The sequence below is a fragment of the Pristiophorus japonicus genome, chromosome 5, assembly GCF_044704955.1.
Source record: "Pristiophorus japonicus isolate sPriJap1 chromosome 5, sPriJap1.hap1, whole genome shotgun sequence".
Classification (NCBI taxonomy): Eukaryota; Metazoa; Chordata; class Chondrichthyes; family Pristiophoridae; genus Pristiophorus; species Pristiophorus japonicus.
Genome location: NC_091981.1, coordinates 94,504,500 through 94,530,842, shown reverse-complemented (window position 1 = coordinate 94,530,842; position 26,343 = coordinate 94,504,500).

Here is a 26,343-nt window from a genome sequence, read left to right as displayed (position 1 = left end):
GGGAAATCATGTTTGACAAATCTTCTAGAGTTTTTTGAGGATGTAACTAGTAGAGTGGATAAGGGAGAACCAGTAGATGTGGTGTATTTGGACTTTCAAAAGGCTTTTCACAAGATCTCACACAAAAGATTAGTGTGCAACATTAAGGCACATGGTATTGGGGGTAATGTATTGACGTGGATAGAGAAATGGTTGGCAGTCAGGAAGCAAAGAGTGGGAATAAATGAATCCTTTTCCGAATGACAGGCAGTGGCTAATGGGGTGCCACAGGGTTCAGTGCTGGGACTCCAGCTATTTACAATATTCATTAATGATTTAGACAAAGGAATTGAATGTAATATCTCCAACTTTGCAGATGACACTAAGCTGGGTGGCAGTGCGAGCTACAAGGAGGATGCTAAGAGGCTGCAGGGGGACTTGGACAGGTTAGGTAAGTGGGCAAATGCATGGCAGATGCAGTATAATGTAGATAAATGTGAGGTTATCCACTTTGATGGCAAAAACAGGAAGGCAGATTATTATCTGAATAGTGACAGATTAGTAAAAGGGGAGACGCAACGAGACCTGGGTGTCATGGTACATCAGTCATTGAAGGTAGGCATGCAGGTACAGCAGGCAGTAAAGAAAGCAAATGGCATGCTGGCCTTCATAGCGAGGGGATTTGAGTATAGGAGCAGGGAGGTCTTGCTGCAGTTGTTGAGGGCCTTGGTGAGACCACACCTTGAGTATTATGTGCAGTTTTGGTCTCCTAATCTGAGGAAGGACATGCTTGCTATTGAGGGAGTGCAGCGAAGGTTCACCAAACATATTCCCGGGATGGCAGGACTGATATATGAGGAAAGACTGGATCGGCTAGGCTTATACTCACTAGAATTTAGAAGAATGAGAGGGGATCTCATACAAACATATAAAATTCTGACGGGATTGGACAGGTTAGATGCAGGAAGAATGTTCCCAATGTTGGGGAAGTCCAGAACCAGGAAGTCTAAGGATAATGGGTAAGCCATATAGGACCGAGATGAGGAGAAATCTTTTCACCCAGAGAGTTGTGAACCTGTGGAATTCTCTGCCACAGAAAGTTGCTGAGTCCAGTTCGTTGGACATATTCAAAAGGGAGTTAGATGTGGCCCTTATGGCTAAAGGGATCAGGGGTTATGGAGAGAAGGCTGGGGTGGGGTACTGAGGTTGAATGATCAGTCATGATCATATTGAATGGCGGTGCTGGCTCCTGCACCTATTTTCTATGTTTCTATATTTCTATAACACTAAACAAATATCATTGCAGCATCGGAACTCAAGGGCAAGTACTGTGCATAAAATAACGCCTTCAGGAGGCAGAGCTGTACATGGCAGGGCCGACACACCCACAGAGGCCAGACCAAGGATGCGAGGCATGAATGCGAGTCCATTAGCACCATGTTGGTGCTGCGGGGGTAATCATCGAGCCCATCAATGTCGATTCAAGCACAACGTGTGCAAGGGCTGTGGAACAATGGGGCACCTCCAGCGCATGTGCAGATGTGCTGCAACTCACCATGTGGCAGAGTCGGCAGAAGATGACCAATCCGGCGCGGATCACGCTGAACGAGTAAGAGAGGCAACTCAACCCAAAGCTGAAGAGGAAGTGTATGAGGTACACACCTTCACCACCAAAAGTCCTCCGATAATGTTGAAAGTCAAATTAAACGGCATTCCAGTATCCATGGAATTGGATACGAGGGCGAGTCAGTCAATTATGAGCCAGAAGGCCTTTGAGAAACTGTGGGGCAACAAGGCACAAAGGCCAAAACTAAGTCCGATCCACACCAAGCTGCGCACTTACACCAAAGAGCTCATACCAGTCATTCGCAGTGCGGCAGTGAAGGTATATGATGGAGCTGTGCATGATTTACCACTATGGATTGTAGCAGGCGATGGCCCAACGCTGTTCGGCAGAAGCTGGCTAGGAAAGATACGATGAAACTGGGATGACATCAAAGCACTGTCTTCGGAGGATGACGCCTCGTGCGCCCAATTGCCGAACGAGCCAGGCATCGGCAACTTCACAGTCGCCAAAGTGCAGATCCATCTAGTCCCTGATGCACGACCCATTCATCACAAGACCCAAGTGATTGCATACATGATGCGAGAGAAAGTCAAGATTGAACTGGACAGACTTCAATGAGAGGGGATCATATCGCCAGTCGAGTTCAACGATTGGGCCAGTCCAATTGTTCCGGTGTTGAAGAGCGATGGGACGGTCAGAATCTGCGGGGACAACAAGGTAAAGATCAACTGAGACTCGTTACAGGACCAGTACCCACTATCCAAAGCTGATGACCTGTTTGCAACGTTAGCAGGGGGCAAGTCGTTCACCAAGTTGGATCTAACGTCTGCTCACATGACACAGGAGCTGGCCTGAACCTTTGAAAAAATTGACGTGCATCAACACGCACAGATGACTGTTCATTTACCACAGATGCCCTTTTGGAATCCGTTTGGTGGCAGCCATCTTCCAGAGGAACATGGAGAGTCTGCTGAAATCGGTTCCGCGCACCGTGGTGTTCCAAGACGACATCTTGATCACTGGCCGCAACACCACCGAACACTTGCACAACATGGAAGAGGTTCTCAAGCGACTGGACAGAGTGGGACTCAGGTTGAAACGCTCCAAATGTGTTTTCCTGGTGCCAGAGTTCAAATTTCTGGGGAGAAAGATTGCGGCAGATGGCATTAGACTCATGGACTCCAAGATGGAGGCCATCAAGAATGCACCCAGACCACAGAATGTGACGGAGTTGCGTTCGTTCCTGGGACTCCTCAACTATTTTGGTAACATTCCATTGGGGTTGAGCACTTTGCTGGAACCATTGCATTTATTGCTACGCAAGTGTGACGACTGGGTTCGGGGTAAAGCTCAAGAGGCAGCCTTTAACAAGGACAGAAACTTGTATTGTATGACCCGTGTAAACGTTTGGTACTAGCTTGTTATGCATCTTCGTATGGGGTCGGTTGTCTGTTACAGCAAGCCAATGGGTCAGGCAAACTGCAACCAGTTGCATATGTGTCCAGAAACTTATTTAAGGCTGAAAGAGTCTACAGTATGGTTGAAAAAGAAGCATTAGCATGTGTATACGGGGTTAGGAAAATGCACCAATACATATTTGGGCTCCAGTTCGAGCTCGAAACCAACCACAAGCCGCTTATTTCATTGTTCTCAGAAAGCAAAGGTATTAATACCAATGCTTCGTGCCACATCTAAAGATGTGCACTAACGCTATCTGCGTATGATTATGTAATCCGCCACAGACCAGGCACGGAGAACTATGTGGTTGCCCTCAGTCGGCTATCATTGCCCGCCACTGGGGTGGAAATGGCGCAACCCGCAGATTTGCTCCCTGTAATGGATGCTTTTGAGAGCGAGGGGTCACCCGTCACAGCTCGCCAGATCAGGATCTGGACTAGTCAGGACCCAGTGCTATCACTGGTAAAAAGCTGTGTCCTCAATAGGAGCTGATCGTTGGTCCCAGGGTAAATGCAAGACGAAATTAAGCCATTCCACCTACGCAAGGACGAAATGGCCATCCATTCGGAATGTCTCCTATGAGAGAATCATGTAATTTTGCCAAAAAAAGGCAGGGAACGTTTATACTCGACCTTTAGAGTACCCACCCAGGCATAGTCATGATGAAGGCTATCGCCAGGTCGCACATTTGGTGGCCTGGCATTGACTCGGAATTGGAGTCATGCTTACACTAATGTAACACTTGCTCACAGTTGAGCAATGCACCGAGGGAGGCCCCACTGAGTCTGTGATCATGGCCCTCCAAACCGTGGTCAAGGGTCCACATAGATTTTTCTGGCCCCTTTCTAGAAAATATGTTTTTAGTAGCAGTGGATGCTTACTCTAAATGGATTGAATGTACAATAATGTCATCATGTACGTCCACTGCCACCCTTAAAACCTCCGGGCCATGCTCGCCACCCATGGTTTGCCCGACATCCTTGTTAGTGTCAATGGACCATGCTTCACCAGCTCGGAATTCAACGAGTTCATGACCCGCAATCGCATCAAGCATGTCAGGTGAGGGAGGGGACCCGAGTAGCACTGGAACAAAGAATGTTCCACATATCCCACAAAAAGGCAGGCATAACTAGGACCCATAGCAATGCATGTAATTTGGAGGAAGTGAATGGAGTTAAAGGAGAAGTTGTTCAAGGTGAGAACAAGTTCAGCCAGGCAGAGGAGGGTGGTAGTGGATGGGGACTGGTTGGGCCTCTGCTCGAGGAAGAAGCGGAGCGCCCTCAGGCTATCCTGGTGGGGGATGGAAGTGTTGAGGGATTGGACGTCCATGGTAAAAAGGAGACGGTTGGGGCCAGGAAACTGGAAACTGTTCAAGTGATGGAGGGCGTCAGAGGAGTCGTGGATGTTGGTGGTAATAGAGTGGACAAGGGGAGAAAAGATAGAGTTGAGATAGGAAGAAATAAGTTCTGTGGGGCAAGAACAGCTGAAACGATGGGTCTACCGGGGCTGTCCTGTTTGTGGATCTTGGGAAAGAGATAGAAGCGGGCTGTGCGCGGTTGGAGATACCACGCACAGCCCGCGGTGGCTATGACGTTGGTGGCTATGGAGGGAAGATCTCCAGAGGAGATGAGGTCAGTGACAGTCTGAGAAATTATGGCTTGATGTTCGGTAATGGGGTCATGGTCCAAGGGGCGGTAGGAGGAGATGTCAGAGAGTTGGCAATCAGCCTCTGCAAGGAAATGGTCGGTTTGTCAAACAACAACGGTGTCACCCTTGTCAGATAACAAGAGTTTCTATAGGTATATAAAAAGGAAAAGAGTGGCTAAAGTAAATGTTGGTCCCTTAGAGGACGAGACCGGGGAATTAGTAATAGAAACATAGAAAACATACAAAATAGGTGCAGGAGTAGGCCATTCGGCCCTTCTAGCCTGCACAGCCACTCAATGAGTTCATGGCTGAACATTCAACTTCAGTACCCCATTCCTGCTTTCTCGCCATACCCCTTGATCCCCCTAGTAGTAAGGACCTCATCTAACTCCTTTTTGAATATATTTAGTGAATTGGCATCAACAACTTTCTGTGGTAGAGAATTCCACAGGTTCACCACTCTCTGGGTGAAGAAGTTCCTCCGCATCTCGGTCCTAAATGGCTTACCCCTTATCCTTAGACTGTGACCTCTGGTTCTGGACTTCCCCAACATTGGGAACATTCTTCCTGCATCTAACCTGTCTAACCCCGTCAGAATTTTAAATGTTTCTATGAGGTCCCCTCTCATTCTTCTGAACTCCAGTGAATACAAGCCCCGTTGATCCAGTCTTTCTTGATAGGTCAGTCCCGCCATCCTGGGAATCAGTCTGGTGGACCTTCGCTGCACTCCCTCAATAGCAAGAATGTCCTTCCTCAAGTTAGGAGACCAAAACTGTACACAATACTCCAGGTTTGGCCTCACCAATGCCCTGTACAACTGTAGCAACACCTCCCTGCCCCTGTACTCAAATCCTCTTGCTATGAAGGCCAACATGCCATTTGCTTTCTTAACCGCCTGCTGTACCTGCATGCCAACCTTCAATGACTGATGTACCATGACACCCAGGTCTCTTTGCACCTCCCCTTTTCCTAATCTGTCACCATTCAGATAATAGTCTGTCTCTCTGTTTTTACCACCAAAGTGGATAACCTCACATTTATCCACATTATACTTCATCTGCCATGCATTTGCCCACTCACCTAACCTATCCAAGTCACTCTGCAGCCTCACAGCATCCTCCTCGCAGCTCACACTGCCACCCAACTTAGTGTCATCCGCAAATTTGGAGATACTACATTTAATCCCCTCATCTAAATCATTAATGTACAGTGTAATCAGCTGGGGCCCCAGCACAGAACCTTGCGGTACTCCACTAGTCACTGCCTGCCATTCTGAAAAGTACCCATTTACTCCTACTCTTTGCTTCCTGTCTGACAACCAGTTCTCAATCCATGTCAGTACACTACCCCCAATCCCATGTGCTCTAACTTTGCACATCAATCTCTTGTGTGGGACCTTGTCGAATGCCTTCTGAAAGTCCAAATATACCACATCAACTGGTTCTCCCTTGTCCACTCTACTGGAAACATCCTCAAAAAATTCCAGAAGATTTGTCAAGCATGATTTCCCTTTCACAAATCCATGCTGACTTGGACCTATTATGTCACCTCTTTCCAAATGCACTGCTATGACATCCTTAATAATTGATTCCATCATTTTACCCACTACCGATGTCAGGCTGACCGGTCTATAATTCCCTGTTTTCTCTCTCCCTCCTTTTTTAAAAAGTGGGGTTACATTGGCTACCCTCCACTCGATAGGAACTGATCCAGAGTCAATGGAATGTTGGAAAATGACTGTCAATGCATCCACTATTTCCAAGGCCACCTCCTTAAGTACTCTGGGATGCAGTCCATCAGGCCCTGGGGATTTATCGGCCTTCAATCCCATCAATTTCCCCAACACAATTTCCCGGCTAATAAGGATTTCCCTCAGTTCCTCCTCCTTACTAGACCCCCCGACCCCTTTTATAACCGGAAGGTTGTTTGTGTCCTCCTTCGTGAATACTGAACCAAAGTACTTGTTCAATTGGTCCGCCATTTCTTTGTTCCCCGTTATGACTTCCCCTGATTCTGACTGCAGGGGACCTACGTTTGTCTTTACTAACCTTTTTCTCTTTACATATCTATAGAAACTTTTGCAATCCGTCTTAATGTTCCCTGCAAGCTTCTTCTCATACTCCATTTTCCCTGCCCTAATCAAACCCTTTGTCCTCCTCTGCTGAGTTCTAAATTTCTCCCAGTCCCCAGGTTCGCTGCTATTTCTGGCCAATTTGTATGCCACTTCCTTGGCTTTAATACTATCCCTGATTTCCCTTGATAGCCACGGTTGAGCCACCTTCCCTTTTTTATTTTTATGCCAGACAGGAATGTACAATTGTTGTAGTTCATCCATGCGGTCTCTAAATGTCTGCCATTGCCCATCCACAGTCAACCCCTTAAGTATCATTCGCCAATCCATCCCAGCCAATTCACGCCTCATACCTTCAAAGTTAGCCTTCTTTAAGTTCTGGACCATGGTCTCTGAATTAACTGTTTCATTCTCCATCCCAAAGCAGAATTCCACCATATTATGGTCACTCTTCCCCAAGGGGCCTCGCACAACGAGATTGCTAATTAATCCTCTCTCATTACATAACACCCAGTCTAAGATGGCCTCCCCCCTAGTTGGTTCCTCGACATATTGGTCTAAAAAACCATCCCTTATGCACTCTAGGAAATCCTCCTCCACCGTATTGCTTCCAGTTTGGTTAGCCCAATCTATGTGCATATTAAAGTCACCCATTATAACTGCTGCACCTTTATTGCACGCACCCCTAATTTCATGTTTGATGCTCTCCCCAACATCACTACTACTGTTTGGAGGTCTGTACACAACTCCCACTAACGTTTTTTGCCCTTTGGTGTTCTGCAGCTCTACCCATATAGATTCCACATCATCCAAGCTAATGTCCTTCCTAACTATTGCCTTAATCTCCTCCTTAAGCAGCAATGCTACCCCACCTCCTTTTCCTTTTATTCTATCCTTCCTGAATGTTGAATACCCCTGGATGTTGAGTTCCCAGCCCTGATCATCCTGGAGCCACGTCTCCGTAATCCCAATCACATCATATTTGTTAACATCTATTTGCACAGTTAATTCATCCACCTTATTGCGGATACTCCTTGCATTAAGACACAAAGCCTTTAGGCTTGTTTTTTTAACACCCTCTGTCCTTTTAGAATTTTGCTGTACAATGGCCCTTTTTGTTCTTTGCCTTGGGTTTCTCTGCCCTCCACTTTTCCTCATCTCCTTTCTGTCTTTTGCTTTTGCCTTCTTTTTGTTTCCCTCTATCTCCCTGCATTGGTTCCCATCCCCCTGCCATATTAGTTTAACTCCTCCCCAACAGCACTAGCAAACACTCCCCCGAGGACATTGGTTCCGATTCTGCCCAGGTGCAGACTGTCCGGATTGTACTGGTCCCACCTCCCCCAGAACCGGTTCCAATGCCCCAGGAATTTGAATCCCTCCCTGCTGCACCATTGCTCAAGCCATGTATTCATCTGAGCTATCCTGCGATTCCTACTCTGACTAGCACGTGGGGAACACGGAGATGGCAGCAACTGTGAACAAATATTTTGTATCAGTCTATACGGTAGAGGACACTAACAATATCCCAACAGTGGATCGTCAAGGGGCTATAGTTTGCGAGGACTCACAATCACAATCTCTAAGGAGGTGGTATTCAGTAAGATAATGGGACTAAAGGCGGATAAATCACCTAGACCTGAGGGCTTGCATCTCGGATCTTAAGAGAAGTAACAGCAGGGATAGTGGATGCATTGGTTGTAATTTACCAAAATTCTCTGGATTCTGGGGAGATCCCAGCAGATTGGAAAACTGCAAATGTAATACCCCTATTTAAAAAAGGAGACAGACAAAAAGCAGGAAACTATATACCAGTTAGCTTAACATCTGTTGTTAGGAAAATGCTGGAGTCCATTATTAAGGAAGCTGTAGCAGGACATTTGGAAAAACATAATTCAGTCAGGCAGAGTCAGCATGGATTTCTGAAAGGGAAGTCATGTTTGACACATTTGCTGGTATTCTTTGAGGATGTAACGAACAGGGTGGATAAAGGGGAACCAGTGGATGTAGTGTATTTGGGCTTCCAGAAGGCATTTGACAAGGTGCCACATAAAAGGTTACTGCACAAGATAAAAGTTCATGGGGTTGGGGATAATATATTAGCATGGGTAGAGGATTGGCGAACTAACAGAAAACAGGGAGTCAGGATAAATGGTTCATTCTCGGGTTAGCAATCAGTAACTAGTGGGATGCCACAGGGATCAGTGCTGGGACCCCAACTATTTACAAGCTATATTAATGACTTGGAAGAAGGGACTGAGTGTAACGTAGCCAAGTTTGCTGATGATACAAAGATGGGAGGAAAAGCAATGTGTGAGGAGAATGCAAAAAATTTGCAAAAGGACATAGACAGACTAAGCGAGTGGGCAAAAATTTGACAGATGGAGTATTATGTTGGAAAGTGTGAGGTTATGCACTTCAACAGAAAAAATCAAAGAGCAAGTTAATATTTAAACAGAGAAAAATTGCAAAGTGCTGCAGTATAGTGGGACCTGGGGGTAATTGTGCATGAAACACAAAAGGTTATTATGCAGGTACAGCAAGTGATCAGGAAGGCCAATGGAATCTTGGCCTTTATTGCAAAGGGGATGGTGTATAAAAGCAGGGAAGTCTTGCTACAGTTGTACAGGGTATTGGTGAGGCCACACCTGGAATGCTGCGTGCAGTTTTGGTTTCCATATTTAAGAAAGGATATACTTGCTTTGGAGGTAGTTCAGAGAAGGTTCACTAAGTTGATCCCGAAGATGAGGGGGTTGACTTAAGAGGAAAGGTTGAGTAGGTTGGGCCTCTACTCATTGGAATTCAGAAGAATGAGAGGTGATCTTATCGAAATGTATAAGATTATGAGGGGGCTTGACAAGATGGATGCAGAGAGGATGTTTCCACTGATAGGGGAGACTAGAACCAGGGGGCATAATTTTAGGATAAGGGGCCGCCCATTTAAAACTGAGATGAGGAGGAATTTCTTCTCTCAGAGGGTTGTAAACCTGTGGAATTCGCTGTTTCGTAGAGCTGTGGAAGCTGGGTCATTGAATAAATTTAAGACAGACATCGGCATTTTCTTAACCGATAAGGGAATAATGGGTTATGGGGAACGGGCAGGGAAGTGGACCTGAGTTCATGATCGGATTAGCCATGATCGTATTAAATGGTGGAGCAGGCTCGAGGGGCCGTATGGCCTACTCCTGCTCCTATTTCTTATGTTCTTATGTTGGGGTTGGATCTGAGCGAGCGGAGTGCTGCAGGTTCAGAGGGAGTAGGTTGGAGTGAGTGAGGAGAGCAGAGAAATTGAGACGACCGATGTCTCGTCGGCAGTTTGTAATATGTCCTTACTATACAGTATAAAGGCGCACGAGACCCATACTTGAGAGAAGGTCACTCTGTGACCAGTAACCTTTATTAGCCAGCACTGAAGTGATGAAGGTGGGTGGAGCTTCCCCTTTTATACCTGAAATTCCAGGTTAGGAATGTCTCGCACAAGTTCACCACCTAGTGGTCAATGCTCTCATGGTGTACAACTTCGGTCAGTTTATACGTGGGTTACAATAACAGTTGAATACATGACATCACCTTCCCCACAAAGTCTTATTGGGATCACAGGTTAAGTCTCTCTGGTGGTTTACGCTCCCTTATAGAGGGCCTGAGTTGGGGCTCCGGTTGTTGGGCGCTGGCCTGAGTGTCTGCTGTTTGCGGTGCCTCAGGCCTGTCCAGACTGCCCACAGTGACTGGGCTCTCCTCCACTTGGTTCCGGTGTTCGGTCACCTGTGGAGGAGTGAACTCTACATCGTGTTCTTCCTCTGCTTCTTCTATGGTATTGCTGAACCTCCTTTTTGTTTGATCCACTTGTTTGCGGCAGATTTGTCCATTGGTAAGTTTAACTCCAAGAATCCTATTCCCCTCTTTGGCAATCGTAGTGTCTGTGAGCCATTTAGGCCCTGCAGCGTAGTTGAGGACAAAGACAGGGTAATTGACATCAATACATCGCCCCCTCGCATTCCCGTCATGGTAGTCACATTGTGACTGGCGCCTGCCCTCAACAATTTCTTTCATGGTGGGGTGTATAAAGAATAACCTGGTTTTGAGCGTCCTTTTCATTAGCGGCTCTGCGGGTGGGATCCCTGTGAGCGAGTGTGGTCGGGATCTATTGGCCAACAGGAGGCGTGATAAGCGGCTTTGTACAAAACCCCCTGTTTGTTTATCTGCACTGCTCGTTCCGCCTGGCCGTTTGAGGCCGGCTTGAACGGTGCCGTTCTGACATGGTAAATACCATTTCCTGCCATGAAGTCCTGGAATTCAATGCTTGTAAAGCACGGGCCATTATCGCTGACCAAGATGTCCGGTAGACCCTGGGCGACGAACATTGCCCATAGACTTTCTACCATGGCAGAGGATGTGCTTGAATTGAGAATGTCACACTCGATCCATTTGGAGTAGGCATCTACTACAACCAAAAACATTTTTCCCATGAAAGGACCTGCGTAGTCCCACATGGATGCATGACCATGGCTTGGCCGGCCAGGACCAGGGGCTAAGGGGGGCTTCCCTGGGCGCACGTGTTGCACCTGCAAACACAAAGTTCCAGGTCTGCATCTATCCCTGGCCACCAAACATGTGACCTGGCAATTGCCTTCATCATGACAATGCCCGGATGCTCATTGTGGAGTTCTCTGATGAACATCTCTCTGCCCATCTGGGGCATGACTACTCGGTTTCCCCATAGTAGGCAATCGGCCTGAAACGAAAGGGACGTTAGGGGTTTGTGATCTGTCTCCAGCTCAAATTTCCTGCCAAACAGGTACTGGTGCATTTTTTTTACAACACATACACATGCAAGCACTTCCTTTTCTACCATCCCGTAGCCCCGTTCTGCCTGGGACAAACTTCTGGTGGCTTAAGCTACCGGCTGTAACTGACCCTTGGCATTAACATGCTGCAACACACACCCAACCCCATAGGACGACGATTCGCACGTTAAAACAAGTTTCTTACATAGATCATATAGCGTTAACAGATTGTTGGAGCATAACAAATTTCATGCTCTATCAAAAGCCATTTCCTGGCTGTCCCCCCAGACCCATTCGCGACCTTTGCGTAAGAACACGTGTAGCGGTTCTAACAGCGTGCTCAATTTGGGAAGAAAGTTACTGTAAAGCCCTGACACAATACCATAAATCCACACGAGGCACATTCTATGGAAAAGGTCACTCCATGACCTGAACCTTTATTCACAGGACCAAGAAGTGATGACCCTGCGTGGGACCTCCTTTTATATACCTGGAAGACCAGGTGAGGAGTGTCTCCCACAAGTTCACCCCCTGTGGTCAAGGTGTGCATTTCTTACATATATACAGTATTACAGTGTTGTTACATAAAGGTTACATACATGACATCACCTCCCCCTCAACATCTTATTGGGATCATAGGTGAAGTCTCTCGGGTGGTCTGCGCTCGCTCGTGGAGCGCTGCAGTTGGGGCTCTGGTTGTTGAGCCTTCGCATACGTGTCTGTCACCTGTGGTGATTCCGGCCTTTCCAGGCTGACCGCAGGGACTGTGCATGCTACTGAATGTTCTTGTTGCTCGTTCACTGGCGGTGGTGTGAATACCATCTCATGATCTTCCTCAAGTTCCTCAGTGTCCATGCTGAACCTTTTTTTTTACTTAGTCCAGATGCTTGCGGGGCATATCTGTCCATTGTTAAGTTTAACCACTATGACCCTATTCCCCTCTTTGTCTATTATAGTACTCTCAAGTCATTTGGAACCCAAAGCGTGATTGAGAACAAATACGGGATCATCAATTTCTATACATCTCCCCCTTGAATTTCGGTGATGGTACTCGTTTTGGGATTGGCGCTTTCCCGCAACAATGTCGGACAGGACTGGATGAATGAGGGACAGCCGAGTTTTGAGTGTTCGTTTCATGAATAGCTCCATGGGTGGGACCCCCATGAGCGAGTGCGGTCAGGACCTATAGGCCAGCAGGAGGCTTGATAGGCGGCATTGAAGGGAGGGTCCTTGAATCCGAAGCATGCCTTGTTTTATGATTTGGACCGCATGTTCCGCCTGGCCATTGGAGGCCGGCTTGAATGGTGTTGTCCTGACTTGGTTAATGCCACTACCCGACATGAACTCCCGGAATTCGTAGCTTGTGAAACATGGGTCATTATTGCTAACAAGGATGTCCGGCAAGCCGTGGGTCGCAAAGACCGCGCACAGACTCTCCATGGTGGTGGATGTCATGCATGAATTCAAAATGATGCACTCAATCCATTTCGACTAAGCATCAATCACAATGAGAAACATTTTTCCCATGAACGGGCCCGCATAGTCTATGTGAATATGTGACCATGGCCTGGTGGGCCAGGGCCACGGGCTGAGCGGGGCCTCCCTGGGGGCATTACCTAGCTGGGCACACGTCGTGCATCTGCGAACACAGTGTTCCAGGTCTGAATCAATTCCCGGCCACCACACATGTTGCCAGGCAATGGCCTTCATCAGCACAATGCCTGGGTGCTCGCTTTGGATTTCCCTGATGAATGCTTCCCTGCCCCTCTGGGGCATGATTACCCGGCTGCCCCATAGTAGGCAGTCGGCTTGGATGGAGAGCTCATCCATCCGTCTGTGAAACAGTCTGACCTCCTCAGGGTATGCTCCTTGTGTGGGCACCCAATCCCCAGTCAGGACACATTTCTTAATCAAGGACAGGAGGGGATCTCTGTTGGTCCAGATTTTGATCTGGCAGGCTGTGATGGGGAGCCTGCACTGTCAAAGGCATCGACAGCCATGCTGTCTGACAGCAGGGATGTTCATGGCTTGTGGTCCGTTTCTAATTCGAACCTCCTGCCAAAAAGATACTGATGCATCTTTTTCACCCCATCGACACATGCAAGTGCTTCCTTCTCAACCATCCCATAATCCCGTTCAGCTTGAGAGAGCGACCTGGAGGCATAAGCCACAGGTTGTAGTTGGCCCTCAGCGTTACCCTGCTGCAACACGCACCCAACCCCATAGGACGATGCATCACATGTCAGAACCAATTTCTTACGGGGGTCGCACAGGGTCAACAACTTATTTGAACAAAGTAGGTTCCGTGCCCGATTGAAAGCCCGTTTCTGACAGTCCCCCCAAAACCAATCACAACCCTTACGCAGGAGCTCATGTAGTGGCTCCAACAATGTGCTTAAGTTTGGCAGAAAGTTCCCGAAATAGTTCAAGAGTCCCAGAAATGAACGCAACTCCGATGTGTTGCAGGGCCTGGGCACTCGTCGAATCACTTCCGTTTTGGATTCGGCAGGCCAAATCCCATCTGCAGCAACCCTCCTGCCCAGAAACTCGACCTCGGGAGCCAAAAACACACACGTAGACTTCTTGAGTCGCAGGCCTACCCGGTCCAGTCGGCATAGCACCTCCTCCAGGTTGTGGAGGTGTTCCTCGGTGTCACGACCGGTGATGAGGATGTCGTCCTGAAATACGTTCGTTCCGGGAATGGATTTGAGCAGGCTTTCCATGTTTCTTTGAAAAATCGTGGCTGCTGACCAAATGCCAAACGGACACCTGTTGTAAACAAACAGTCCCTTGTGCGTGGTGATGGTCGTCAGTAGTTTAGATTTGTCGGCCAGTTCTTGGGTCATGTAGGCTGAAGTAAGGTCCAACTTGGTGAACAGCTTGCCACATGCCAGCGTGGCAAAAATGTCCTCCGCTCTCGGGAGCGGGTATTGGTCTTGTAGAGACACCCAGTTGATAGTGGCCTTGTAGTTGCCACAGATCCTGACCGAGCCATCCGCTTTTAGGACGGGAACAATGGGGCTTGCCCAGTCGCAGAATTCAACGGGCGAGATGATGCCCTCTCTCAGCAACCAGTCCAACTCGCTCTCAATTTTCTCCCGCATCACATACGGCACAGCTCTAGCTTTGTGGTGCACTGGTCTGGCGTCCAGGATGATGCGTATCACTATTTTGGTACCTTTGAATGTCCCGACGGCAGGTTGAAATAGTGACTCAAATTGCTGTAGGACCTGTGAGAATGAACTTCGCTCCACAGATGAAATGGCGTGCACATCCCCCCATTTTCAGTTCATTTCAGCTAACCAGCTCCTCCCCAACAGTGCGGGACCATTGCCCGGGACAATGCAGAACAGCAGCCGGTTCACCGATCCATTGTGTGTGACCGCCAACATTGCACTGCCTAGCACTGGAATGATTTCTTTGGTGTACGTCCGTAATTGCGTTTCAATGCATTCTAGTTTGGGTCTGCTGGCTTTGAGTGATCACAGCTTTTCGAATTGTTGAACATTCATGAGTGACTGGCTGGCCCCCGTGTCCAGCTCCATGCGTACAGGGATGCCATTTAATGGGACTTTCATCATCATAGGTGGCGTTTTGGTATATGAGCTGTGAATGTTTGCCACATGAACACGCTGAACTTCAGCGTCCATTGATTTGCCACAAGCATCATCCTGCCTTGTAGACCCTTCATCTGGTTCACCCGCCTCGTATATTAGCCTGGTTACATGCTTTCTGCACATTCTGGCTAAATGGCCACTGAGGTTACAATTTCTGCAGACGAACTGTTGAAACCTGCAAGTCCTGGCAACATGTCTGCCCCCACACCTCCAGCATGAACTGAGATTCCCATTGTTGTGAACAAAAGAGCTGTTACAAGGCATTCCTCGCTGATTGTCCCTTGTTAGTGGGTGTCAATGGCCCCATCCCAGGCCACATTATCCACTGGGGAGGCATAAATGTCCGTTCAGCCTGCCATTGTCTCTGTTGGAGACTTACTCTTGGGTCTATTGCTGCCTGGGGTATTTCGAACTGCCCTTGCCTGCCTGCGGGGCTCTGTGTCGCGTTTATGATATTGACTCCCTAATGCCACGTTGGAGGCAGAATTGCGTGCGTATATTACCTTGGTTTCCTCCTCCACCTCCATAAAAGTCTGAGCATCAACACTGCCGCTTCCAAGGTCAAGTCCTTGGTCTCAATTAGCTTTCTGAAAATCCCAGCATGACCGATGCCCGCAATAAAGAAATCCCTCAGCATCTCCCCCCTGCAGGCGTCTGTGAACTTACAGAGGCTGGTCAAGCGCCGGAGGTCCACAACAAAATCCGGTATGCTCTGTCCTTCCTGACATCGGTGTGTATAGAATCTGTGTCGGGCCATGTGTGCGCTGCTCGCCGGTTTGAGGTGTTCACCGATTAGTTTGCTGAGCTCTTCAAAGGTTTTGTCTGCTGGCTTCTCGGGTGCTAGCACGTCTTTCATGAGCGTGTAAGTCTTGGGTCCACAGCTGGTCAGCAGATGAGCCCTTCGCTTGTCGGCCGCTGCGTTTCCCAGCCGGTCCTTCGTGACAAAACTCTGCTGGAGCCTCCCAATGAAATCGTCCCAGTCCTCACCAACACAGTACCGTTCATCTGTGCTGCCACTGGCCATTCTCGTGGGTCGTTGATTCCCATTTCTCGTTGCCAATGTAAAGTCTTTACACAATACTACAAGTCCACACGAGGCACCTTCTATGGACAAGGTCACTCCATGAACTGAACCATTATTCACAGGACCAAGAAGTGATGACCCTCCGTGGGCCTATCTTTTTATACCTGGATGACCAGGTGAGGAGTGTCTCCCACAAGTACATCCCCTGTGGTCAAGGTGTGCATTTCTTATGTATATACAGTATTGCAGTGTTGTTACATAAAGGTTACATACATGACAGTTACCAAAATAGTTCAGGAGCCCCAGGAACGAACGCAGCTCCGTCGTGTTACGGGATCTGGGTGCTCTCTGGATCGCTTCCGTTTTGGACGCAGTAGGTCTGATCCCATCTGCTGCTACCCTCATCCCCAGGAATTCTACCTCTGTAGCTTGGAAGAGGCACTTCGCCTTTTTCAGTCGCAGACCTACCCGGTCCAGTCTGCGTAGCACCTCCTCCAGGTTGCGGAGGTGTTCTTCAGTATCACAACCCGTGATGAGGATGCTGTCTTGAAAAACCACTATCCTTGGAATCGACTTGAGGAAGCTTTCCATATTTCGTTGAAAGATCGCGGAGGCCGAGCGAAACCCAAACGGACATCTGTTGTACTCAAACAACCCCTTGTGTGTCGTGATGGTGGTCAGCTTCTTTGACTCACTCGCCAGCTCCTGGGTCATGTAAGCTGAGGTCAGGTTGAATTATGAAAAAAGTTTGCCACCGGATAGCGTCGCAAAGAGGTCCGCTGCTCTCGGTACTGGGTACTGGTCTTTGAGTGACACCCGATTGATGGTGGCCTTGTAATCACCACATATCCTGACCGACCCATCCGCCTTGAGCACCGGCACGATCGGGCTCGTCCAGTCACTGAATTCGACTGGCGAGATGATGCCTTCCCTCAGCAGGAGGTCCAATTCGCCTTCTATCTTTTCCCGCATCACTTATGGCACCGCTCTGGCCTTGTGGTATACTGGCCTGGCATCCGGGTTTATGTGAATCATTACCTTGGTCCCCATGAAAGTGCCAATGCCGATTTGAAATAGTGAATCAAATTTGTCCAGGACCTGTGAGCATGATATTCGCTCCACGGAAGAAATTGCATTGACATCGCCCCATTTCCAGTTCATGACATCCAGCCAACTCCTCCACAGCAGTGCGGGATCGTCCCCCGGGACAATCCAGAGTGGCAACCTGTTCTCCGAATCTTTGTGGGTCACGACTACCGTGGCGCTGCCTAGCACCGGAATGATCTACTTTGTATATGTCTGTAGCTGTGCGTCAATTGGCAATAATTTTGGCCTCCTGGCCTTGGACGCCCACAACTTGTCGAACTGTTTGATACTCATGAGGGACTGACTGGTCCCTGTATCTAGCTCCATTGATACTGGGATGTCATTGAGGAGCACTTTCATCATTATCGGTGGCGTCCTGGTGTATGAACTGTATATGTGTTCCATATGAACTCGCTGAACTTCAGCTTCCAGCGATTTCCCCCAGTGTCCATTTGGCTTCGTACGGCTTACATCATCCCCGTCCTCCTCGTACATCAACCTGGCTGCAGGCTTCCTGCACATTCATGCCAAGTGACCGCTGACGTTGCAGTTTCTGAAGGTATATTGCTGATACCTGCAAGCTCTGGCTGTGTGTTTGCCTCCACACCTCCAACATGAGCCATTGTTGGAAACAAAACGTCCATTACCAGTCGATCGTCTCTGACTGTCTCTGTAACTGTCAAGTGCACCATTAACAGGTGTTGATGGCCCCATTATTGGCCGCATTGTCCCTTGCGATGGCATGAATCGCTGTTCAGCCAGCCATTGTCTCTGTTGAATTCCCCCTTTGGGTTTGACTACATGCTCGGGCATGTCCGATTGCCCCTGTCTGCCTGGAGAACTGTGTGCCGTGTTAACAATGTTGACTCCCTGTCCATTTGCTGCATTTAAACCATGATTTTTGTCAAACATCATTCTGGTCTCTTCCTATCCTGAAATAAATGACTGGGCCATCAAAGCCGCCATTTCCAGGGTCAAGTCTTTGGTCTCAATCAGTTTCCTGAAAACCCCAGCGTGCCCGATGCCCTCAATAAAAAAGTCTCGCAGCATCTCCGCTCTGCATGCATCTGGGAACTTACATAGGCTCGCCAGTCGCCGGAGGTCTGCCACGAAGTCTGGGAACGCTTTGCCCTTCTCACCGCCGATAAGTGTAAAACCGGTGTCTCGCCATGTGCATGCTGCTTGCCGGTTTAAAGTGTTCCCCGATTAACTTACTGAGCTCTTCAAAAATCTTGTCCGCCGGTTTCTCTGGCGCTAGAAGGTCCTTCATCAGGTAGTACATCCTGGATCCACAAACCGTCAGGAGATGAGCCCTGCATTTGTCGGCCGAATCCTGTCCCAGCCAATCCTTAGTGACGAAACTTTGCTGTAGTCTCTCAATAAAATCGTCCCAATCATCACCAACACAGTACCTCTCTTCTGTGCTGCTAGTGGTCATGCTCGCGTGGTTTAAATCCCAGTTTCTCGTCGCCAATAATATGTCCTTACTATACAGTATAAATGCAGATGAGGCCCATACTTGAGAGAAGGTCACTCTGTGACCAGTAACCTTTATTAGCCAGCACTGAAGTGATGAAGGTGGGTGGAGCTTCCCTTTTATACCTGGAAGTCCAGGTTAGGAGTGTCTCCCAAAGTTCACCACCTAGTGGTCAATGTTCTCATGCTGTACAACTTAGGTCAGTTTATACATGGGTTACAATAACAGTTGAATACATGACAGTTTGCAATGAAGAGGTCGAGAGAGGGTTAAGAGGCCTCTCAACCTCTTCATTGCAAACTGCCGCTGGGACATCGGCTGTCTCAATTTCTCTGCTCCCTTCACTCCAATCTAGCTCCCTCTGAACTTGCAACACTCCGCTCGCTCAGATCCAACCCCAACTTTGTCATCAAACCTGCTGACAAGGGTGGCACTGTTGTTGTTTGGCGAACCAACCTCTACCTTGTAGAGGCTGATCGCCAACTCTCTGACACCTCCTCCTACCTCCCCCTGGAACATGACCCCACTGCTGAACATTAAACTATAATTTGCGAGACCGTCACTGACCTAATCTCCACTGGAGAGCTTTCCTCCACAGCCACCAACCTCATAGTTCCCCAGCCCCGCACAGCCAGCTCCCAAGATCCACAAACAAGACTGCCCCGGTAGACCCATCGTTTCAGCCTGTTCTTGTCCCACAGAACTTATTTCTTCCTATCTTGACTCTTTTTTTTCTCCCCTTGTCCACTCTCTTGCCAACTACATCTGCAACTCCTCCGACATCCTCCGTCACTTTAACAGTTTCCAGTTTCCCAGCCCCAAACGTCTCCTTTTCATCATGGATGTCCAATCCCTCTACACTTCCATCCCTCACCAGGATGGCCTGAGGGCGCTCCACTTCTTACTCGAGCAGAGGCCCAACCAGTCCCCATCCACCACCACCCTCCTCCGCCTGGCTGAACTTGTTCTCACCTTGAACAATTTCTCCTTTAACTCCACTCACTTCCTCCAAATTAAAGGTGTTGCTATTTGAACCCACATGGGTCCTAGCTATGTCTGCCTTTTGGTGGCATATGTGGAACATTCTTTGTTCCAGTTCTACTTGCGTCCCATCCCTCACCTCTTTTTCCGGTACATTGATGACTGTGTTGGCTCCTGCTCTCGCCCTGAGCTTGAAAATTTCATTCATTTTACATCCAATTTCCACCCTTCCATCACCATCACATGGTCCATATCTGACTCTTCCTTTCCCTTCCTCGACTTCTCCGTCTCCATCTCTGGGGATAGGCTTTCGATCAGTATCCACTATATGGCTGGTGTGCAACGGCCACCACACATTAAAAAATCCATGTCGAGGCATCTTCCACCCTTCAATATGCAGTTCGGGACCTAGAATATCAGGTCTTTCATTGAAACACCTGTGAACTCATCCCTTTTTGGAATGGAAGCAAGTCATCCTCGATACAAAGGACCGCCTCAGAAGAAGACTATAAGCCCAGTGATGCCCACAGCTACCTGGACTACACTTCCTCCCACCCCGCATCCTGTAAGGACTCCATTCCATTTTCCCAGTTTCTCTGTTACCGTCGCATCTGCTCTGACGATGCTACCTTTCACACTAGTGCCTTTCACATGTCTTCCTTTTTCCTCAACAGAGGATTCCCCTCCGCCATGGTTAACATTGCCCTCGACTGTGTCTGTTCTATTTCCCGCACCTCTGCTCCCACCCCTTCCCCTCCCTCTCAGAACCACGACAGGGTTTCCCCTTGTCCTCACCTTTCACCCCACCAGCATCCACGTTCAAAGGATCATCCTCCACCATTTCCACCACCTCCAGCGTGATCCCACCACCAATCACATCTTCCCCTCCTCTCACCTCTCAGCATTCCGAAGGGACCACTCCCTCCGCGACACCCTGGTCCATTCTGCAGTCACCCCCAGCTCGCCCTCCCCTTTCCACAGCACCTTTCCGTGCAAGCACAGGAGATGCAACAACTGCCTTTTCACTTCCTCCCTTCCCACTATCCAGGGACCCAAATACTCCTTCCAGGTGAAACAACAATTTACTTGTACTTCTTTCAATTTCGTATACTGTATTCACTGCTCACGATATGGTCTCCTCCACGTTGGGGAGACCAAGTGTAGATTGGGTGACTGCTTTGTGGAGCACCTTTCCTTAAATCCGCAAGTGTGACCCTGAGCTTCTGATCTCCTGTCACTTTAATTCTCCACTCCATTCCCACTCTGACCTCAGTCTCCTACACTATTCCAATGAAGCTCAACGCAAGCTTGAGGAACAGCACCTTATCTTTCATTTAGGCACTTTACATACTTTTGGACTCAACATTGAGTTCAACAATTTCTGAGCGTAGCCACTGCCAAACTTTGGCTCTCTTTCCCCCCCCACCACCCTCCCCCTTTCCCCCCCCACCCCCCACCCTCCAGCCCCAGAGCCTGTTTCTTTCTTTCTTTTTTTCTCCTTGTCTCTAATGGCAGTTGGTCATGATCCCACCATTCACACCCTATCTTGACTAACGTTTTTCTAACTCCTGGCATTACCATTTGAATTTGGGCCATCATCGCTTTTGTCTCTCGAATCTCTGCTGTGTTCCAACCCATCACAGACCTTCCCTTTTGTTCTTTCTTCCCCTCCACCTTCCAGTCCTTGATAAGAATCCGTTCTTTTCAAACACTCTCCAGTTCTGACGAAGGGTCATCGACCTGAAACGTTAACTCTGCTTTCTCTCCACAGATGCTGCCTGACCCGCTAAGATTTCCTGCATTTTTTGTTTTTATTCCAGATTCCAGCATCCGCAATATTTTGCTTTTGTATAAGTGTGGACACCCAGGATCCAGCTTGAGGCACACCAGCGATTATATGAGGTATTGAACGACTATGAGCATCATATCTGAAAGTAAGTCTACTTCCAGCATATGAGGAGTTCTGTCACATGGCATTCCCACTCTGCAATCTACCCTGGAGCCTATGGCCACCGCAAGGGCCACTGTGGCTGGGCCTCGCAGTCTGTGTCACCACCTTTTGGTGCTTTGATGGAAGCTCAGACGGCTGCCAGCTCCAACGTCTGCTCCACCTTGGAGGGATTACCGTATCAGATCGATAGACTAGTGGACCACATGAGCAGCGACTTTTAAGGCATAACTTATCTCCTGCAGACTGCTCTCCCTCAGATCAGTGGAAGCAATGAGCCCCAGCCCTAGGGAATTGATGGTGTTGCTGTGGAACAGGCAAAGATTGACCTCTCTCAGAATGACAACATGCATGCTCCCTCACCACCCCCTCAACCAATACTTGCCATGTTGCCTGAAAGCCAGCTGGGCCAGAAGGCCTTGGAGCATCTGAGGTGCTATAGTCTGCAGCCGTGCCCTTACTCCAAGATGTCACCGGCCACAAGCATTTAAAGGATCCCAACATCATCCATATCAGCTTATGCCTGCCAAGTAACTGAACAAAGGGAACAAGCCAAGAAATGAATGTTAAAACCAACCAAAAACCAGGAGTTGAGAGCTGAAATTGCAAATTTTACTCCTTTTTTGGGATACTCCCTATTTACTGCTGAAAAAAGGAATGAAATTCATAATTTATTTGGAATAATCTGCTATTTATTGTTACGGCGCATTAAAGATATTTTAATGAGCTTTTAGAGAAAGACTCAACAGTTTTCCAGTGTGCGAAATGAAAAGGGCTGGGTAACAGAACTCCCTAGCTGGAGTTCATTCAATAAGGCAGCAGCTAAACTTTTCCGGCAGCGTATCTGTTCAAAATGAATTTTATTGTGATTATTACATTTCTGATTCAGTGTTGTTGTTGGTGGGATCGGGCTGTCAAGGAATATTTATCTCTTTTGTCAACTACTATGGGACTTTTAAACAGTTTTCCATGCTTACCATATTTTAATCAAATGAGCAGTAAACTGCTTAAAATCCCCCAATATGTTGCTCAGCCATGTATTTCATTCTCACTCCTGGGGAATTGAAAATCTCCAAGTTTGATTTCAATAAATCATTACAAATCCAGACAAAGCTAGAACTAACCAAGAAATGAATTTAAATACATATTTTTCATACAAACTTAACAAACATATAATATACATACTTTGATTCGGCTACGAAATTCACCCCTGTAGCGCTGGTAGTTCTTTTTCCACCCATTTCCAGCGCACCCCACACTGTTCGCCATCTTGGTGAGGGCAATAGCATGGGCAATTCGGCAGTAGGCAGATCATGACGTTTGTCAGCGTGTAACACTGATTTGATGCACGATCATTGTTCCCTTTAAGCTGAGCGGCTGCGCAGCATACTGCAGCTCCCACACAGCTGGCTCACCGGCTTTTAAATAGGAAAAACCTTGCATGTATTAAAGGGGTGGCGTACCCCCAAAATTAAAGGGAACATTGCGCACGATCTGCCATTTTTGACACCGACCCTCCATTCAACGCTCTCTCCTAAACACACACAGCTGAATGTGTATTCAGTTGTACGAGGGACCCTACCACCAGCACTCCTTGAAGGGATACATCTAACTTACAGGTAAGTTGCTTATTGGTTTTATACTGGCTCTTGCAGAGTTTGTAAGAGTACTGGGTTGCTGTAAGAGATTTCAAAAGTTGTTAAAGTGTGCAGGGAGTGCTGTTGAATGTTGGGAAGGTGTTGGCTATTACTGGAAGGCCTCTGAATACACCACTTGCTCCCAATCATGAGAGCTCTACTTGCAGCCCCCCTCACGCTGCAGCATGACAGGGAGATAGAGCAGAGGAAGCAAAGAGGGAAGAAGAGGCGGGGGAGGTGGGCTCACAGCAGCAAGCTTTACCTACGTAGGGTTTTCAGGGAGCACTTCTCCTACCTGCACCTAAGCCAGGAGCAGTGAGTTCGGCGGCTCCACTTCACCAAGCAGATGGTCACGGAACTCTGCCACCTCTTGCAACCAGACCTGCAGCCTCAGAGCAGGATGATGATGGTATGGGCCTCAAGGTGACTGTGGCCTTGTTTTTTTGCCAATGGATCCTTTCAGGCTGGAACAGGTGAAATAACAAACATCTCACAGTTCGTCATCCATTGCTGCATTCGGGAGGTCACAGAGGCATCGTATGCTTGGGGTGGGGATATCATTGTCTTCTCTCTAAACAGAGAGAAGCAGGAAGAGTGCGCACATGGATTTGCCAAGATATCGGTCTTCCCCATTATGTAGGGTGCCATCAATTGCACACATGTGGCTTTGCGGGTGCCACATCTCAATGATGAGATGTTCCGGTACTTCAAAGGTTACCACTCTCTTATTGTACATATCATGCTGGTGAATGCCCGCTAACCTGGCTGTAGTCATGATGCCTTCAACTTGTGCCAGTCCGCTGTGCCAGCAATCTTCCAGCCACCGCATAAAACACAACGGTGGCTACTCGGCGACAAGGGCTACCCGCTTTACATCTGGCTGATGACTCCCCTCCGCAGCCCTACCACTTCTGGACAGCAGTCATATAATGAGAGCCAAGCTGCCATGAGAATCCTCATCGAGCAGCCCATCGAGGTGCTGAAGCAACAGTTCTGCTCCCTTGACTGCTCGGGTGGAGCTCTCCAGTATTTTCCGGAGCATGTGTCCCAATTTGTGGTGGTTTGCTACATCCTGCACAATTTGGCCATCCTGAGGTCATAGCCTATGCCACCATGGGTTCCGCGACCACCTCCAGAGGAGGAAGAAGAGGAGGAGAAGGAAGAAGCGGAAGAGGAGGAGGAAGGGTAGAGGCAGCCTGCACATCTATGTTCCCGACGGGCTGTCTATGAGCGCATCATTAGACTCCGGTTTCCCTGAATGAAACCCCAGATCCCCATTACACAACACTTCCCCACCTTACGATCCCTCCCTCACAGAACATCACAGCGTCCTCTTGGCTACAATGCTGAAATGAAATGAAAGCCAACACAAAACAAACATTCCAAACCACATTTATACATCAATCAATCCAATACGACATAACAAAGTCAATTAATCACTCTTGTGTGTCCCCTTAGCCTGTCTTCCAGGTACCTTTGCCTGTCCTAATGCTTCTATGAAGCACTACCCCAGTGGCTGCAGCATGGCTGGTAGAAGACTGCTGACATTCAGTGGGGGAGACTGCAGATGGCCTTGCAGGATGACCTCGAGCAGCTTAGGGCCTACAAGGCTGGCTGTAGATTGCACTACCTCTGCATGCATGGCAGCTGTCTGGGCTAGATGGCTGACAGGCAATAGCAAGGGCACTGGCAGAGTGGCAGTGGTGGGAGTAGGAATGTGATCACTCTGAAAGAGTACAGCAGGTTCGTGCTACATGGAGCAACTGCCACTCCTCTGGAGCGAAGCTTCAGCAATCTTAGTAATCTGTTAAAGGACAGATTTCTGGACTGCTGTGACACCCTGCAAGACTCTTTGGACACTAGTATCCGCAGCCACGATGGCAGTAGTTCGAGCTTGTGTGGCAGCAAGCCGAGACATCGGCCATCAGACCCTGCATCTTGGTTGGGTCCACAAATGTGCGAACGGAGTTGCCCATCACTTCCATCCTGGAAATCATGGGCTCCTAGCTCTGCACAAAGGCCTGTGTAAAGTTAGTGCCGGACTCCTTCATGCTCCTTGACAGTGTCAACAGGCTCTCTGGCCTGCCAATCCATCAAGCATTTCATTGTGCATGCAACACTCTTCTTCTGTAGGGCACCCCATCGACGCCCTCATCTGACTCCACTGCGGCTGAACATGTGTGCGGCCTCACCCTCCGGGGAGCTGGCACCTGTGCTCCCCTTTCCCTTGCCCTGGCTGCAGGCCACTCGTGTCCGGTGACTCACCATGTGCAGATCCTACCTTTATACTACCCTCTAAAGAACACACAATGCCATTTTCTGAACTGGTGCCTGCGAGTTTGAGATTGAGTGACGGTGTCTCTTTTTCTCTATCACTCTCCTCTTGCTCTTCCTGCAATTTCTGGCCAAGTTGGAGTTCATATATATCTGAAAGGAGGAAGGCACAAAGGTACGGTTGTGGTGATGGGATGGGAAGAAAGCAAGATGTGCATTCTTACACCATCAGCAGCTTGTAAGTGACAAGAGATTGTGAGATGAGGGAGAAATGAGATGAGAAAAGGAGGATTAGTTAAATTGGTACCCTCATATTCAATCACTTCAGCGCTGCCAGTGGCCACGGCCTCAGTAATGGCCCTTACCCTAATGGCCAGCACTATCTCCTCCATGGCGGTTAAAACATGCAGATGCGCCTCTCCCCTTCCTATTAATTACTGCTGCCTTCTGTTGTGCGCCACCTTCTCCTGCAAAAAAAAGGGAAGGGTGCCAGTGAGTGTGGTGCAATGTGTTTGGAGGATGTTCCTGTCATGGTTGAATAGCTGACAATGTATGCAAGCTGTGAGATGTGGGTGTGAGACTTGCAGCAGAGGTAAGTGTATGAGGGTGAGGTGAAGCTATGAATATGAGGTATGAGCTGTGATTGATACAGATTCTTGGTAGGTGAGTGATGGGGGTGTGGTGCATTAAGCAGTGTGTGAGACCAGTGGTGCAGTTGGTGGGAGGCAGCTTTTGAAGCTGTATTCACTGACCTTGACTGTACTTGTGAGGTCATTGAACTTCTTCTGGCACTGGA